General features: G+C 38.4%; 1 long non-coding RNA gene across 1 annotated transcript in view; it reads right to left on the reverse strand.

Moving 5' to 3' along the window:
• Positions 1-1,393: 1,393 nt before the first annotated feature.
• The window catches only part of LOC130610615 (uncharacterized), a 31,650-nt gene continuing 19,870 nt past the window's right edge, over positions 1,394-13,173 (reverse strand). The window contains exon 3 of the long non-coding RNA XR_008975080.1: positions 1,394-1,852. This is a non-coding gene — a long non-coding RNA (uncharacterized LOC130610615). The remainder of the gene's footprint in view (positions 1,853-13,173) is intronic.

Here is a 13,173-nt window from a genome sequence, read left to right on the forward strand (position 1 = left end):
CACTTTAAAGGTGAGCACAAAGATTTTTATCAGCACCAAGTCATGTTCTGTAAATGTTCTATGAGTTTGACAGTAGAATTAAGAGATGCTTCACACATATCTAAAATCTAGCCTTAAAAGAAATAAATTTATTATCCAAAAATTACAGTGAAATCTCACTTATTTTTCATTCAGTCCTACCTCTGTGGTTTTATTGGGTACAATTGAGATTCATAATTTGACTGTCACTAAAAGCAATCTGAGTTTTCTATTTCTTATTTCATATTTTTGTTTGGGGTACCTTTGGTAAGATGCAGGCTTTTGGCTTAATCAGGCAAACATCAGTCTGCCTCCTTCGGAAAGAAGTGTACATGTAAATATTGTATAAAATAGTCATGAAATATAGCACATGATTACATGATTTTGTGATTAAATAATTTACTCAAGTTTTAGCTACTTAAAATACTTTTATATCTATTTCTCAGATTCTGAAAAATTTCTTGGCTGATGCCATGGTCTGCACAGTATGAATTTCATATAAGTAGAACTAGAACATATAACTGATGCAATGATTTTAATATGCTTAAGGTTTATAGAAGCACAACTTTATGATTAAAGGGTTTCAAGATTTTTTGTTTTATTTATTCATTGAAAAGGCAAATGTAGCAGCTACAAAGATGTAGGGGACATATCCCTTGAGAAAGACAGAAAAGAGGTGAAAACTTGTTTTGGAAAGAGTGAAAGACATTTTAAATTACTTAAAATAAAAGTTCATGTTTAATGAAGCCATCACATAAAAAGTGGAACTCATATGTTCAATTAGGGCTTATATTTTTCTCACAGATAAGATCTGAGCAAACTCTTTAAAAGTCAACATTTTCTGTCATAACAGCAGTTCTACCTCTCACATTGCAAACAAACTACACAAAAAGGAGGGAAAGATGAAACAAGGGATATGGGCAGTGTGAATGGAGCCTAAATCTTTTAATTAACACCCTCTGAAAAGCACACTCTTTTTCCACCAAACTAATAAAAAGTGTGAGTGTGGGGTCTTTGTTGTTGTTCAAGCCTTGCCTGCACTCTAAGGAACTGAGAAAAGGCTAATCAGGGTTATTTAAAGCCACTTTCTACTTGCCAGGCTCCAATATCTCATTAATTCACTCTTAGTTGGCATCATTGTCTGATAGCGTTTGAAAATCACCAAAGAAACAAGGATTTCCCCTAATCCTGTCCATCAGAGGTAATGCTGGAAGACGATACCACACCATAGCATGTAGGACATGGAAGAGAAGTGTGTGCATGGGGAAATACCCCATTTTGACTGCAAAGTACCATTCTCTGTGACTTAACACATAGTTGATAAGTTTTATGAGAACATGCCTGTTTAGGCCTGAACTTTACAGAAAAAAAAAAGAACAGCTGTTATGATGGTAGTTTTAAGGAATTATTCTAACTGGCCTCTGTTTGAAGCTATGGCCTGGTTTCTTTAATCATATTGGCGAGGGCTTGACACAGGCAAAATTAATAGTTGCCTATGCGTGTATTTGACTTGAGAAAAGAAAGATTTTGATCATGGTCATAAGCTAGAAAAGCAATTGCTTCAATGACTTAGTTGTCATAATCTACAGCATTCAATTAAAGATGAGGACTGCTGTTTTGGGGTACTTTTAATGGAACAACACTAACTCTGGTGACTGCAGAAAAACTTTGATTTATACCAGCATGCATGTCTTCAGCTCAGCAATCATCTTCGTCATGTCCACAGAACTGTGCTTTAGTTCCCTTTCCAAGAATTTTCTCCTCTGTACAAGCCAGCCTTTATATAGCTCATGCATACACAACATTTCTAGTAGCCCCAGTTTCCTTTTAATTCCTGTAATGGGAACAAAATAAGATTTCCTTACAAGTAAGCGCAGTCACACAGCCAATAAGAACCACAGCTGTCAATCCAGTATTGTAAACACAAAATGCACAGCTTTTAGAACATGTTTTTGTCTTGTGATACTTCTATTATTTTGTAATGTGTATCTTTGCCATCTAATCTCTTATTTTTTTATTAGGTACAAAACAAAGTTCAAAAGGATGATGTAAAACGTCCATTATGGAGTTGTATCCCAGTATATCTGACTGTCATGACCATACCTATTATTTTGCGAATACTTACAATGGATGCTAAGCAGGAAAGAATCAGAAGTTTTACCATATGACACCTTCTAAAGACATGCATGTCTTCACTCCACAAATTTCCCTTACAGTTTTCCAAACCAAATATCTATCTTCATTGTTGTATTGTAGGGTGAGTCAAAAATTCAGGAAGAGTAACTATCCTATCTGTACTATAAACACAGGTGAACCATGGTAGCAGTAATATGAATCACCATAATACCCCCAATCCCCAGTTCAGATTCTATTAGCTGAGCATATATTGTGGACTTAGAGCTCTCAATGCCATTAATGGTATGTTTGTTCATAATTTATGGTTCATGGAAAACACCTGCAAAACAGGGTAGTGTTCCTCCTCCAGTTCGTGTTTCCCATCTTGGAATAAGAGCACTTGCCACTGACTTAAATGTCTTCTAAGTAAATTTTGTTCTCTGCTGCTCACAATAAAAGACTTTTAGGATTAACGGTACACAAAATAAGCAGTTATTTCAGTTTGCAAACTGAAAAAGTAGGGCAGTGGCACTGGTTAGTGCTGCTTCCATGGTGCTCTGATAAGCTTTGACAGTCCTCAGTATTTTTCCTCTGTATCACTTCCCAAACTCAAAACTCTTCATTCAGCTTTTCACATTGCTAAGTGCAGCTTCAATTTCAGTCCATATCTTTAGAAAGAGCTTACTTTGTCTCATGCATTTCATATGTCCTTTACTAAGATGGGGAAGGAAATGTAAGTATTGCTTCTGAACTAAGTTTACTGAATCACAAAGACATACGCTGAAACTGCAGCATAAAATGTATTTTATAAAACAAAGAAAAATAAGCGGAAAATTATTGCAGCACAAATTGTTTATGAATCATTATAGAACACAAGACCATATAAACCACAAGAGAGAGAAGTCCTTATACCAAGCAGCGTACAATCTAAATAATAAAAGTTTTCCTGATAAAATCAACTCACAGATAGAATATGCCACAAAGTTTGTAATTAAGTTAATATGAAGCCATGCATATCCACAGTGTAAGGGCCTGAAAATTCTGTCAAAAAAAAGGTAGTAGCTTTAAACTTTAAATATTGGAAATATTTTGATAAATCTTATTAAGGTTTGTGGCTTCATTAAAGGATCAGTTAGTATTTACATCATACCGAAGGAATTCAGACTGCGGAATAAGGTTTCACACTTCGTTTGAAAACTGTACCATTTCCAAATCTCCAAGTAAGCCAACTCTGAAGACCTTTCAGAAGTTAAAAATGTTAGCTTTTTGTGTATTTGTGACATAACAAAAATAGATACATCAATTCCCCCTATAAAATGAGAATCCAGTCTGTAGACTAATGTGGATAAATGGAGGCTTTCAATCCTGGTGGACACTTCACCTTATTTTATATTACAATGCTACATTATTGCCACTGCTGTGGTTGTGAAATGTCACTGCTTCTCTGGCTAATTAAAAGATGGGCAGCAGATTGCCATTAATAAGATTTGGCTTCCACAAAATAAGGCTCTCTTGGTGTGTGGCTGTGTAAGTCAGCTAAGAGAATCAGACCTCCCCTTAGATGAAGGGAATCTGTACAGATCACATCGAATTAAATCTAAAAGTAATCCGCTGTATAAAGGAATGAGCTTTTTGCAATTGTGTTTCTGAGTGTATGCAGGGGTCCCCTTTAAGGTTTTACAGCCACAAGGATATCAGTCACTTGAGCTGGGACCTTGGAAGAAATACATAGCCAGCAGAAAACAAAGATGTAGCTTTCAGGTCTGCTCTCAAGTATGACTATATAAAAAAACCCAAACCTAACTAAAGCTATTCTTCCTTATGCTTAAGCTGGACAACAGTGATGGGGGAAAGAAAGGGTGTAGATACTAACATCAAAAATTGCTGCTAAGGAACTTCTCTTAAAACTTCTATTCTTCTGACCTTTTTCAAGATCAAAAAAGACCAATAGGGTGAAAAAGCTTGATCTCTCGTGTGGTAATGACCCTACTTTACAAAGCCACTGAGCCCATTAGAAAAAAGAAAATAATATTCAGCTCTTTTAACGAGCCATACCTCAAAAGACAAAAATGTACAGGTTCAGACCGAAGTTTGCTGGCTTCAGTAAAACTACACCTAGCCTGCTGCAGCTTGAACAGAAGGACTGTAATATCTTCCCTTCTGGAAACACACCAGTGGTAAAGCCCTCTGAAGGGGAAGACCCAACACTCTGCACACAAAGAGCACCCAGGATGACACTGTTGACCTCTTCTGTGTGCCAAGACAGGGATTTAACTTTGTGGATTCCTTGCCCTCTGCCTCTTACCCAAAACCTGCATTCGCTAAGGAGTCTACCCAAGGGGGGGCTCCCAGAGGTGCTCTGTAAGATGTGAAGTTTTCCACACTGAAGCTGAAAAGATTTCAGATAAAATTGCATAGAAGCCTGTTGAAGGGCATACGCCTGTACAAGTCCCCTCTCGAATATATAAAGATGGTATTAATCTCTTGAAAAGATTTTTCCTAATCAAGTTACATTTGGGATGAATTCAGCTCAAGATCCTTGGAGTTATTTTCTGTTCTCAAAACTTAAGCAACTTTCAACAAGACAAACAGACACATAGGGTACCAATGCACATGCTCTAAACTGGAGGGCAGCAAACATCTTCATGGGGTTAGAAAAAAGTTTTGCATCATTGTGTAATTACTTAATTTTTCCATTAAGTGGGATAACACTTGCTGGATCATTGGAATAGCAGCCACTGTTTAAAACAGGACATCTGCCTACAGAGGCCATTGGGCTGACCCCAGATTAACAGTTCTTATTTCCTAACCTCAGCAATATCCAATCTTTTGTATTTATATATGTTCCTTACATGTAAAAGATATTTGTGATATTTATCTATGATATAAAACATGCATGATATACACATATAAAACTCAAATGCAGACCTGAGAACTGATAAATGCAGACTGCCACCCCAAACCTTCCCAACAGCTTTTCAACATGCCTTTGTGCAGCTGTGTTTGACAATAGTCTGAGCCACAATTTGAGGGACTTGAAAGTTCAAAGTCATGTCATAGCTTCAGTCGCCCCTTTCTTTCTCCTGCATGTTTGAATTGTATCTGCTTTTGGTTTTCTTAGGAAGTATGTATTTTTAGCAGTTAGTTCAGGGGACTGAGTCAAAATCTGTTCTCAAACCTGTAGATAACATACTTAAAAGAACTTTGTCTTGCTTTTCTCATGCATAAAATAATATAAGAATTTACATCACTGGGCTGAGAAATGATGGATCTTTTGAAGTATTTTGATGTCCATCAGCTCCATTCTGCCACATTTTAATAGTTTAAGTATGAATAGTAAGCAAAATATATTCAGAGAAGTATTTTAATTAAAGGCACTTTGGTGTCCACTTTCAGGATATTGAAATTCCTGGGAGATGGATGATTTGATATACAGTATACATATATAACAGATGGAAGGTTCAATAAATACATTTTTTTCCTACCATATAAACTTTTTGTTTTGTCTCCCCAGTGTGCTTGGAAAATGTCCTGCCACCAGAATAGCTCATCTCCAGCTGACACCAACATAAAAAGCAAAGCTTTTCCTTGCCTGCATTTATGACTTGCCTGTCACTGGTTAATATTTCCAAATTTTAATTTAAAAGTGCAAAAGGAAATACTGGCCACAAAGGATCTAGTCTTAATTTGAGAAATCTTCCGATTAATAGGAAAGCTTAATTAAAACATCCATTGAAAGTCCATAATATTAACTTAATGGTAAGAATCTGCAGAAGTGCTTGATTGGATTCTTTTTTCATGTGTAAAATTATCATTAGTGACTTTCAACAAATGTCTTCAGCAGCCATGGTTATTCAGAGAATGGTAGCAAAAATTAAAGCCAGGCAGAATCCTGGCAATTTTAGAAGTGGTGGACAGCTCAGCCCTGTTGGAAACACACCAAATATTATCCAAAATAAATTCATGTATTTGCACAAGTCTTTGATATATAAAAAATTCCTTTATTTCCCCACAAATGTCTAACCTTTGGCCACTCTTTAGTGAAGCTGCATTTTCTACAGTGTAGTCTTGAAGAACAAAGTACAACAGCAACTGGCAAAGTTTTTGAAAATACTACTGGAGCGAGGCTCAAGGAGCCAAAATCATTATTTTCGTATGGAGTGTTTCATACCAAACACAAACACTGGGGGGTCCTGACTGAACTCCTTTGCCCTCCTGCTGTTTATGCCTATGATACTGGGCAATTACACAACATTGGCTGAAACAGTATGCTGGGTAAGAAATTTCTCACTTATTGGGGGGTTTGGACTTGTCAACAAAAAGGAGAACATATAGTAATCCTAATGAACTGAAGGGGCAGATCATCTTGCTTCCCCCCTAAGATCTACCCTTCTTCTGTTTTTGTCTTCCTTTAAACAGGATACACTTTGCTCTATGCAGTTTGAAATTTCAAGGAAACCCAAGTCCCAAATTAATGTAAAACTACACAAATAAAAGTTCTATGGCTGAATAAGTCTGCGGGAGTTGCAACTAATGAGACTTGGCAGTGGCTTTTGCCAGCATGCTTATGCTACTGCTGAAATGTGCGCACACACAGCACAACACAGAGCCTTCCACATTGCAAGAGAACTAGAAAGGACAGGTTCCATTAATCAAACTTTTCTTTTACCTAATACTTATTCTAAACATATTTGCATCTTAGAAGGATTCCTGATGAAAGTGCTTTGTGTAATCTTCTTTACACATCTTTTAGGAAAAGTTGGGGGTTAACCTTTTTCTCGTTTTCATTTTCACTTTTAGAGGGGAGCTCCTCATGTGAAATTTCACAGTTTCTCAAAAGATTTCTGTGTCATTTCCAGTCTACACTACAGCCTTTGTTCTAATCCATATGTATACCTTCAGGTGTATAGTACAACAGTAATAGACACAGAGCTATATAACTGTGTACTTAGCTCTTTCCTTGCATCCCCACAACCATCAAGACAACAGCTTTTAAGTCACCTTGCCTTTAGCACAGAAGTTTATCTATTTCAGCTCCCAAACCAGGAAGTCAATTAAGAACTACTAAAACCCTCATGTTGCAGTTCCTCCGCTCCACCTCTTTATGAGGATGTGCTTCATGTGTCAGCAACAAAAACACTGGCACTCTACAGGTGGCTTCCGTCATAGAGCTAAATCAAATCCCACTCTTCTCAAGGCCAGTGCTATTGATTCACTAGGAGAACTCTTGAGCCTGATATGTGCATTGCCCTCCCTGACTGGCCTCAGTCATCACCAAAAAGTTAATTGTCTAATAGATCCTCATTTAGTACCATTTTCTTGTTCTACCAGGACAACAAAGGGTTGTAAGGCATAAGTGGTGGTGACGAAGACTTTCATATAATACTTGCTGCTAAGAAAAGTGACAAAGAAGGTTTGTGCCTTCTAGAACTGATCTCCAGACATGCCACAGGACTAGCTCCAGAAAGCTGGGTGGAATTACAGACAAACTTGAGCTTTGGAAGTTCCTGGTCTCTGTTACCCTCTGCTGTTCTGCACCTACTAGAGGCAGCAAACTTTTCCCATTGAGGCAGGCAGTGCCTGAATGGCCTGTGAGAGGGGGAACAGTCACTGAGGCCAAAGAGGCTGCCATCACCTTTGTGTCCTATGGAGCCAATTAATTTGCACAACAGCCATGCTAGGCACTCTCTGCCAAGCCACAGTTAGGCAACACATTGACAAGTGTCCCAGAACCAAATATGTTCTTTTCAAAAACACAAATTAAAAATGCAGGTCAGCTTAATGTGCCAGCAGTGGTATAACTGCTGATTTAGGAGAAGGACCAGCAAGACCACAGATATAACTTACCTGTTTTCTCATTGTTCTCTTTTAATAGGAGTCAACTTTGCAATTAAACTACTCCCCAAAACCAGACATTGAAATTAATCTCACTTTGTTAGTAGGTCTGATCATTGGCTTTGTGCCCTATAGAAGGAACATCTACTAGTATGCAAGCAAGGTGTTTTAACACCCACAGATAGATACTTCAAAAGCAGCTATTGTTGTAATTTTCAAGTATCTCTTCAGAAAAAAAAAATAAAAAATACAGTGTTCTTTGCAGCTATAACATTCATTGATCATTTTTCCCCAAGTGTGAGAAACAATACTTTTCCTTCTTACTTTCCTTTTTCTTAGTTACACAAGGTAAGGCAAATGAAGAACTATATCAGTTTATAAGGTAGCAATATTCCTGTAAATGGGTAAGTCATTCTGCCCATATAATGGCGTAAGTGTGGTATGAAGTACTGCAGAAGTGTTAAGCTATCAACATCCACAGGATCTATTGGTTTAAAATATCATACTGAAAAGCAAATTATCTCTTCCAGGACTGTAAATGAGACTAGCATTACTCCAGCTCTATAAAGTTAATACAAAGATAAACTGGAGATAACTAACCCTTTTTGTGGCAGCTTTGATTGTTTGAAGTACACCTCTTTTCTTGTTTTGATGATTAAATGTACAGTAGATGGTCAAAACTATTACATAGAGATGGCTCAAAACTCATTTAATCCCTTTCCCACCTCAAATACGTAAATTTTCTATAATATCTTCATGGAGTGACAAGTAACTAGGACAAGCAGAAATGTGGTAGAGCACACATCCATCATGCACTCAGCACTGGAGCATGCAGAGGTGTTGTGGTTTAAGTCCAGTCAGCAATGCAGAACCACACAGCCGTTCACTCACTCCCACCTCTCCCTCCCCCAACTCCCGGAAGGAGGGGGAGGAGAATTGAAAGAATGTAACTCCCACGGGTTGAGATAAGAACTGTCCAGTAACTAAGGTATAACACGAAGCTACTACTGCTGCTACCGGTAATAATAATGATAAGGGAAATAACAAGGGAAGAGAATACAGCTGCTCACCACCAGCCAACTGATACCCAGCCCGACCGAACAGTGATCTAGCCCTTCTGGGTAACTGCCTCCAGTTTTATATCCTGGGCATGATGTGCTGTGGTATAGAATATCTCTTTGGCTAGTTTGGGTCAGGTGTCCTGTCTCTGCTTCCTCCCAGCTTCCCCTCCTCCCCAGCAGAGCATGAGACTCAGAAAGTCCTTGGTCAGACTAAACATGACTTAGCAACAATTAAAAGCATCGGTGTTATCGGCACTGTTCCCAGGCCTAAAATCAAAAACACAGCACTGCACTAACTACTAAGAAGGAGAAAAATGACTGCTACTGCTGAACACAGGACAAGAGGTCAATGCAGTCTATATACATTGTCCACCAAACCCAGCCCTCTTGAATCTGATGCTAAATCAGTTGAAATGAGAAAAAAAGGACGGCCATTTATGGCTTCATCTCTTTTGCTATCCAAAATAAAATTTTCAAGTTTACAGATGCAACAAAATACATCAGACTGTTGCATTCTCCCATGTTTTATGTAATTCTGTGTGGTTTTATGCTGAGTATTCAGGTAGCCAGTTTGCAATTAGAGCAAATATTTGCAGTATTCAAGTCACCAGCTACAAACTGTTTGTAAATATTTTACCTTTTAAACCCCATGGATTTTGTTGACATTTTTCTACTGCTCTGCCAAATTATTTTTATTTTTTTTAATTCAATGGGGAGATACAATATAAGATACCAACACAGCTGCATGGCAGTTTGAATGGCAGCTAATGAATATCAAAACCCCCAGCATTACTGGAGCTTATTGTCCTGGTCTTCAGAAGATTGGACTCGTCATGGAGGTTTCAGCATGTTTACCTTCTCTGTTTTGCTTTTGCATAGCATTTTATCTAGAAAGCAGGTAAGAAGGCAAAGAAAAGCAGCCACATTGGTATGTGACACCCTTCAAACCAAGCATGGGAGAACTTGTAGGGTTTTATCTATTCCACATCACTAGATCACTGACAACAGATGGCACTGAGAACAGAACCTGACCTGGAGTCCCAGCACTGTGTTGATATAAAGAGAAACTTGATAAAAACATCAACTGGCTTTTAAATTTTTTTACTCAATGAAAAATTTTGCTATGTTAGAACTATATTGAAACTGAACTTCAAAGGAACAAAAATAGAGATCATAGTCCATGTAACCAAGTTAGGACAGCCTAGATGTTTCATCCAACAACAAACTACAGTCTGAACCTTCTAGCTGTGAGGAATCTGTTTTAATCCCTGGATGATAAAGAAGTGTTGGGAATAAATTTTCTATTACAGCACTACTTGATCTTGTGACATCCAGTTAAAACTTCTTAATGGTGCCAGTGAAAATGATGTGTCTTGTATATATCATGATCTGCTGAAGTTTTGGGACACCCTAAAGTGTTTGGAATATTAATAATCTTCCTTATAAAGACTAAATTACTTAGTCTTCATGTGCTACCCCTTTGTGCCAGTAATAGGATCCCCTCTGTTTGCTAAAGCAGCGTGTCTTACTGCTAGTACTTGAGAGGAAAGAAGATTGAGTAGCTCACACTGGTGGCCTCTCCTTTCCTTGCACTCACAGAACTGCTCAAACACACACAGCTCCTAGGGAACTGAAAACACATGCTAAACACGTTTTTAAAGCAGTGAGCAATGCAATGGTTTAGAGTGGACCCCAAATAATGCCTAGCCTAACTTCACTGATTTCAGTGGAATTAAACAGAGGTGGCTTTTGGCACAACCAGTCTATCAGTGCAGAGGTTTTTATTCTGAGGTCCTGATTTTGCTGCCTCCTGCACACAACAAAGCAATTCACTGAGCACAAGGAATAGCAACCACAACAAGAGGAGCTATCTGCAAAGACAGGACCAGGATGAAGAATGAAACAGGAGCTAAAGAATGCCTTGTTTTTACTGATGCATTAAAAAATAAATAAATCAGGCAGCATATAGCTTACAACCATGTAGCACTGCTGCCTGCCTTAAAGTCTTGGTAGTGTGCTTTAAGAGGATTGATGTTATCACCTGATCTTCCCTACTTACCATAATAATTAATGTACAAGCAGTGCTCAGAGGGACCAGCTCCAAGGCCACAGAGGGAGGAAGAAACAGCACATTTCAAGAGGATTCCTTTTTTCAAACAAATAAAGAGGTACTTGGAAACGGTATCAAATATCTAAAGCTGAATTTAATAACCACTTTTTACAGAGTTTTTTTTGTTTTCCATTGAATTATGCAATATTATCTGAGAAAGTAGCATCTATAATTAACTGACAACAGCATTAGAATTAAGTAGGAGGGAATGGTGATAAATAGCATGCTCTCTATCCCCCATATTTAGTGAATTTGCACTTAAGCTGAGGGGGGGTCGGAGGATAGAGCAGCAAAAAAATCCCAATTGAACTTCTAAATGTGTACAAGACTGGTACTTCTTCTTTCTTCTACTCTAAAGTACTGTGCATGTGGGAGACTTCACTCACCTCCAAGAAAGACAGCTTTTATGAAGCAGAAAGAGCAGAAGCAATTCAGTATAAAAGTGCCAGATGTTTTTTGCTCTTCTCCATCACCTGCAGTGCCATTGTCCTAAACTGATTCAATGGCTGTGACCTTGGGTAGGCAGCAGGCAGCTCTGTAGGGACCTGGTTTGGGTCTGCCCTTCCTCTTCCTTACAGCAACTTCTCCCAAGCATCAGCCTGACCTTGGTGCCTAGTGGGTACAGTAGCCCCACCTCTGAGAGACCACTGGTGCAACCATGACCTCTCTTTTCACTGACATTGGGAACTGCCATAGGCAGCAGAGGGCAAGTCACGCAACGGAGAGAAACTCCTCACAAGAGGACACCATTCCTGAGAAATGCCCCACAGAAGAATGCCCCTTTCATAGTGAATAATCTGACCATGCTGAGCCCTTTCCTGCCTGAAGTTCTGCTTTTATAAGAAGGCATCCCTTTTGAAGATCAGAGAGTCAAAATAAATTATATTGTTTAAGGGAATCAACCATTACCAAATCATTCAAAATTCCTTAATATAGACCAGGTTCAACAGAATAAGGACAGACACGTATATTATAATCCAGAGGAAATTGCATGGTGTGGCTAACACTTTACTAAATATTTCTGTGATGTTATAACAAAGGTTTCAGTTCTTCTGCAACTACAGTTTTGCCAGTCTTTCTCACTCTGTACCCCTACAGAAGTGGCTAGCATATAGCTGCCCCTTCAAATTACCTGCTGCTACTGTATGAGCATAAAGGCTACAGATCACTTACACAACTTTTCTAGTGATTAGCAGTACAGGTTGTCATGAAAAGCAGACAGCTTCTGGTACAGTGAGCTAATTACATGGTTACTACAAAATAATGGAAACAGAAAGTAATTACACCGTTGTAGGCATTACTGCTAACACGCTATCTCTTATCTTGAAAACCTTGCAGATAATTAGCTCATGTCAGTACACTGGTATTTTCCTCTGTGCACAGTTTTGCACCTCAAAAAAAGGTAGAAAAGTTCTGTGATTAACAGCTATGCCAGAAAGTTTATAAAAGGCCCAACTGCTCAAGAGACAAAGGACCACAGAAGCTTCAGCTGGCCAAGAGATCAAGTACCAGCAACAAATGCACTCTGCGATGGAAAACCTGATTAAAATTTCTCAAAGAAATCATTATGGGTGAGAAACTAATTGAAAGACCTCCCTCCTGCCAGAGCTTTGCTAGAAAGAGAAGACTTCAAAGGCATAGAAGGAGAGCTAATGTTTTCACACTTAAAACTGAAAAAAGGCAATCCTCATGTTTGTGTTTGTTCAGTACACACTTCTCAAATGCTGCCCCCTCATGCTCTAAATCTGCTGGGTGGAAGATCTAAACCTTGAATATACAATGCACTGTAGCTAGGGTGTATGGTGCTATTCTTCCATGCTGTGTGCCTGTCTATTCATGCGCTTTTATTCTTTATTCTTCAGACTGATATATAGTAAACAATATGGTTAGCCACTTAAAATTCTCTCGGTTATTAAAATGTGAGTAGCATTTTTTTCCTCTCTCCTGGATTTCATCTGGAGCCACTACCTAATTAATATCCAGAACCCAGCAGGAATCTGAATAATAATAAAAAAAAAAAAAAACACTTTTGTT

This window comes from Pezoporus wallicus, unplaced genomic scaffold, assembly GCF_028554395.1.
Source record: "Pezoporus wallicus isolate ANWC-B61680 ecotype Strahan unplaced genomic scaffold, APGP_CSIRO_Pwel_v1 contig_8518, whole genome shotgun sequence".
Lineage (NCBI taxonomy): Eukaryota > Metazoa > Chordata > Aves > Psittaciformes > Psittacidae > Pezoporus > Pezoporus wallicus.